Genomic DNA, 6000 nt, shown 5'->3' on the forward strand with positions numbered 1-6000 from the left:
GCGCGGGCATGGCCTCTCTCCTGGAACTGCTGTCACCACCACGCAGCGGGCACCGAGGGGACAGGGCACGTTCCATTTCTCCTCCCTCCCCGACAGAGAGCAGCCCTTCCCGCTGGGAAACCCTGGGGCCTCAGAGCCCAACGGGGATTTTTGTTTGCCGTTTGTGTTTTTAGGTAGAACGGAGTGCATGTGATTCTCATTTTGTGAAATCAACTATGCTACATGGAGTATGGAAGGAAAGGAGCCTAAAATTCAGGAACCAATGCGTGTTGCACTTTTTGTCTTGCTTTGGATGACATTTTTTTTACCAGGAATTTTATTTTGTTTTTGTTGTTATTAATTAATTACTTTATTTATTTAGTTAGTGCCAGTCCTGGGGCTTGAGTTCAGAGGCTGGTGGCTGTCCCTGAGTGTGTGTGTGTGTGTGTGTGTGTGTGTGTGTGTGTGTGTGTGTGGTCAGTTGTAGGGCTTGAACTCAGGGTCTGGGCATTGTCCCTAAGCTTTTGTGCTCAAGGCTAGCGCTTTACCACTTTGAGCCCCAGCTCCACTTCTGGTTTTCTGGTAGTTAATTGGAGGTAAGAGGCTCAAGAACTTTCCTATCTGGCTGGCTTTGAACCGTGATCTTCAGATCTCAGCCTCCAGTCATTAGGATTACAGGTATGAGCCACTAGCACCCTGTTCCCGCCTCAGCTCCACATTTGGCTTTGGTTTTGGTTTTCTTTCCTTTTTTTTTTCTTTTTGTCAGTCCCTGGGCTTGAATGGAAACTCCATGTTTGCTTGGTTTGCTTGACCATGGGGCTGACGCTCTCTCTACTCCTTGAGCCATACCTCCAGCCCTGTTTTTTCCTGGTTAATCAGTGGTGGAATTTCATAGACTTTCTGCTCAGGCTACCTTCAAACTCTGATCCTCAGTTACCTGAGTAGTTACGATCTGGTGTGAGCCACCAGTGCCCAACTTGCACTTACCTTTTTAACCTTCCTCCATCAACAATAGTTCAAGGATCTTCCGTTCTGCTGGACATCATGGCAGGAAATACCAGTGCACCTAAACTTCTTACCCCATCTGGTGATTCTACTTAAAGGTCAGAAGGAACTCGTTCAGAAGTTACTACAGACCTTGATGTACTGACACGATCTGGGAGACTGAAAGCAACTTAGACTAAGATCACTATTAATTACATCCCAATGCTTTTTGTTTTTTTAAGGCAGAAAAATAATCCATTGTGCTCTAAAAATGTCCAGGAATTCTCCGAATAACTTTAGGAAGTTCAATAATAACTTGAGGAAGTGTAATAATCTTATAGCTTGAGTGTGAATGGAATTAATGGGATGAGGAAAAAATTAAGAATCTCTAAAACCTGGCTTTAAAATGGGTTCATCTTGGGGGAGGGGGGAATGAGGGACAAGGTAACAAACAGTACAAGAAATGTATCCAATGCCTATTGTAGGAAACTGTAACCTCTCTGTAATTCAGTTTGATAATAAAAATATATATTAAAAAATAAATAAAATGGGTTCATCCATATATTCTGTGTGAAATTTTGGGTGTGTATGCCAGTCCTGGAGCTTGAACTCGGGACTTGGGTGCTGTCCCTGAGCCTTTTTGTTCAATGCCTTAGTGCTTTACCACTTGAGCCACAGCTCTACTTCTGGCTTTTGGGCTGCTTAATTGGAGATAAGAGTCTTATAGACTTTCCTCCCTGGACTGGCTTTGAACTACGATCCTCAGATCTCAGCCTCCTGAGTAAGCTACAATTACAGGTGTGAGTCATAGGTACCTGGTCTCTGTGTGATTTTGAACTACTGATTTAACTAACATCTCTTTGCTTCCATTTCTTTAAAACACGATCATCCAATTTCATTTCTAAATGTCAGCCAGAGCTGACTAGCACCTGCTAGGAGAGGAGAAATCACTTTGTAAAATTACATAGAAGAGGGCTGGGAATATGGCCTGGTGGTAGAGCGCTCGCCTCGTATACACAAAGCCCTGGGTTCGATTCCTCAGCACCACATAAACAAAAAGCCAGAAGTGGTGCTGTGGCTCAAGAGGTAGAGTTGCTAGCCTTGAGCAAAAAGAAACCAGGGACAGTGCTCAGGCCCTGAGTCCAAGCCCCAGGACTGGCGAAACAAAAACAAATAAAACGCCACAGAAGTGAATCTGTGACTCAAATGGGAGCGTATCAGCCTTGAGCATAAAAGCTCAGGGATAACACCCAGGCCCTGGGTTCAAGCCCCAACACCAGCATAAAAATAAAAGAAAGAATGAATGAATGAATTCGGTTCTATTCTATTTCTGCTTGGCAGTAAAGCCCTCAGGGTCCAGCCCACCGCTGCCCCCCATTTTACAGGGGAGAAGATCAAGACCCAGGAGAGGGGTCACAGTCATTACAGCACCGGAGCTCCTCTTTCCATAAATAGCTATTGTGTGCACGAGTGTGCCAGGCCCAGTGTGCAGCTGCTTGCTTCCCCTCTCCGCGGAATGACTAATGCATTTCTGAAGCTCAACTTGCCCAAGCACAACTCTGTCTCCCACCCACCCACTCAAACCGGTTCTGCTCCAGGAGCACTTAAACCTAGTCCACTCACTGCCCAGGGGCCTGGGCCAAAAGCCCATCCTTCCCTCACTTTCTAGGTCTCATTCACCAGACTGTCCTAACATGTCACCGGAACTGGCCTGCCTGGTGCTCAGTGAATGACTTAACACCCAGACACCTCTCCAGAGCTTTCCCCAGAGCCCGCAGCTAAGCTCTGCGCTCTACTCCTGCCTAGAAGAATCTTGACAAAGTTGCTAGAGGGAATGTTCTTTTGTTTTTGTTTGTTTTTATTCCTTTGTGTGTGTGTGTGTGTGTGTGTGTGTGAGAGAGAGAGAGAGAGAGAGAGTGTGTGTGCATGTGTGCTGGTGCTTGAACTCAGGGCCTCAGCTCTGTCCCTGAGCTTTTATGCTCAAGGCTGGTGCTCTACCATTTGAACCACGGCTCCACTTCCAGCTTTTGGCTGGTTAATTGGAGATATGAGTGTCATGGACTTTCCTGCCTGGGCTGGCTTCAAGCCGTGGTTCTCAGATCTCAGTCTCTTGAGTAGCTAGGATGACGGGCGCGAGCCATGGACACTTGGCTTCCAGGGGGAAGTTTTACAAAACACCAATCAGATCCCATCACTCCTCCACTTCCGGTCTCCAATTGTCAAATCAGCTTCAAATTTTCCCATAGTAACGTCACTAAATTCTCAGTAGGATTAAGAATAGTTATTAAGATGAATTATCTAAACATAACTCCCTGCCTCAGTGGTACAGTACAGAGGGACATTTTTAGACATTTTCGATATTAGGGTTCCACACTGGATGAGACTCAGCAGTCAGGAGCCAGTGGCTCATGCCTATAATCCCAGCTACTCAAGAGGCTGAGATCTGTGGATCCAAGTTTGAAGATCGGAGTTCAAATGTGAGCAGACAAATCCAAGAAATTTGTATCCACAATAAAACTGCACATGAAACAAAACAAAAGTGGAATTGGGTGTTGCTCAATTGGCAGAGCACCAACCTTGAGTCAAAAGGCTCAGCAACAGCCCAAGGCCCTCAGTTCAAATGCTGGTTCACACACACACACACACACACACACACACACACACACACACACGCCAACCACAAAGAAAGCAAAGGAAAAAAATCAGCAATGTATGAGGACCCCAATGCAAATGACACAATGGAAGGGGTGAGCAGGGCGTGCCCAGCTTGGGTGCCGATTCTCAGATCCATCCTGGGAGCCTGCCACGGGCTGGAGAGGTCTTGCAAACAGTTCCAGACTTAGTTGTTTCTAAATTAAGCAAGGTGAATGCAGTCAGCCCTTGACTCAGTAAAGCAACTTTGTCTTGGTCTCCAGAACAAGCATCTATCAAAATCTCCTGGCTGATTCTCAAAAAGTTAAGTTTAATTCCAGGAATATGTAATTCAGCTGGGTGTGTGGGAGGGTGAAACCCAACAGGAAATGAGGGTTTATGAGATTAATGCATCGGTTAGTTCTTATGGGGCTGAGATTCAGACTAGAAAGACCCACGGCACCTGCGGGGGAGAGGGGTCTGAATTCTTATCAGCTTAGGACAGGAGGGAACGCAAAAGACTCTTTAGAATGCATAAACATTTCTTTCACTATACTAAAAAGGAAGTGAGTGACCTTTCATTATTAAAATCAGCTCTCTCCACAGAGTCTGTATCCATGGATTCATCCACACCAGGTCAAAAATATGAGGCGAGCCGGGCCACAGTGGCTCATGCCTGTCATCCTAGCTACTCAGGAGACTGAAACCTGAGGGTCACAGTTCAAAGTCAGCCCAGGCAAGAAAATCCTTGAGCTTCTTATCCCCAAATCACTACCAAAAAGCCAGACATGGAACTGTGTACAACACCTTGAGCACAAAAGCTCAGAGGCAACACCTGGGCCCTGAGTTCAAGCAAAACAAAACCAAAAACTAGGGGAGTCTGGTGCCCATCGCTCATGTATGTAACGCCAGCTACTCAGGAGGCTGAGATCCCAGGATCCAGTGGGAAGCCAGGCTGGGCAGAGAAATCTGTGAGACTCTTATCTCCAAATAGGCAGCCAAAAGCTGCAAGTGGAGGCGTGGCTCACATCGTATGGCACCAGCCTTGAGCAAATAAGCCAAGTACAAGTACAAGGCTCTGGGTTCAAGCCCCAGTACCAACACACACCCACTCCCACCCCCATGCCACAGAAAACAAACACCTTGTGGAAAGTACTGTGAATAACCTAGAGACAGGTCTGGCACAGGACACCTGAGGCAGATCCTGGCATTGTCCCCGCTGAACACCAACTGACGACTGTCTGGATAAATGTGTGTTAATATCTGTTCTTTTGTGTTGTTGTTTTTTGCCAGTCCTGGGGCTTGAACTCAGGGCCTGGGTGCTGTTCCTGAGCTTTTTTTTTCTCGAAGCTGGCGCTCTACTACTTGAGCCACAGTGCCACTTCCAGTTTATTATGGTTCATTGGAGATAAGAGCCTCATGAACTTTTCTGCCCATGCTGGTTTTGAACTATCAGCTTCAGACCTCAGCCTCTTGAATAGCTAGGATTACAGGCCTGAGGCACTGGTACCAGCTGATTGTTTTATTTTTTTCACAAATCCCTTATTAAATGGTTAGTACATTTCCAGCTTCTAACATCTCAAGAGAGGAAGAAATCTACTTCCAGCTCTCCACAGTTGCCTTCCTCGGTCGACTTGGTCTGCTTCCTCCTCTGCACAAGGCAGGGAACGCAGACATGGACACTGAGACTAGACCTTCCCAGCTCCTCCCACCACGCAGCAAGCCATTCTCACAGAGACGCATAGGGAAAAGTTCGAAAGCCAGGGCTGCTTTATCCCAAAGTCACTTAGGTTTAAGCGTGCCGGAATTCACCCTGTTGCTTTTCATCAAATTGAAATAGTCTCTTTTCTTCACCATCCAGTAAGGCACTGAATAAATCAGAAGGTCAAATGGCTCAGCTGGGTTAGGAAAATTCTAGCTCAAGTCTGGAGGTGTTAGTCTTAAGCTTTATTCAACATATTTGAGCTATGCTCATGCCTGTCATCCTAACTACCTCAGAGGCTGAGACCTGAGGCTCAAGGTGTGAAGCCAGCTGGGGCGGGAAAGTCCATGAGACTCTGAACTCAATTAACCAGCAAAAATCTGGAAGTGAAGCTGTGGCTCAAGTGGTAGAGCACCAGCTGAGCAAAGAAAAGCTAAGGGTCAATGCCAGGCCCTGAGTTCAAGCTCCAGGACTGGTAAATAAAAAAAGAAAGAAAGAAAGAAAGAAAACTAAGTCCTGAAGGTTATTAGCTAAATCTCCAGTATTACTTGCAAGAAGCTCTAGGCTTAACACTAACTGTTCAGTGAATTTCATTTTCTTCTTTAACTTGACCTTCTTGGATAGGTAAATATGAATGTCAATTATTTAAACATTGATGCTATCTCCTCTCCCCCACCCCGCCCCACCACCTCGGCCCAGCCAAG

Source organism: Perognathus longimembris, chromosome 8 (genome assembly GCF_023159225.1).
Source record: "Perognathus longimembris pacificus isolate PPM17 chromosome 8, ASM2315922v1, whole genome shotgun sequence".
NCBI lineage: Eukaryota > Metazoa > Chordata > Mammalia > Rodentia > Heteromyidae > Perognathus > Perognathus longimembris.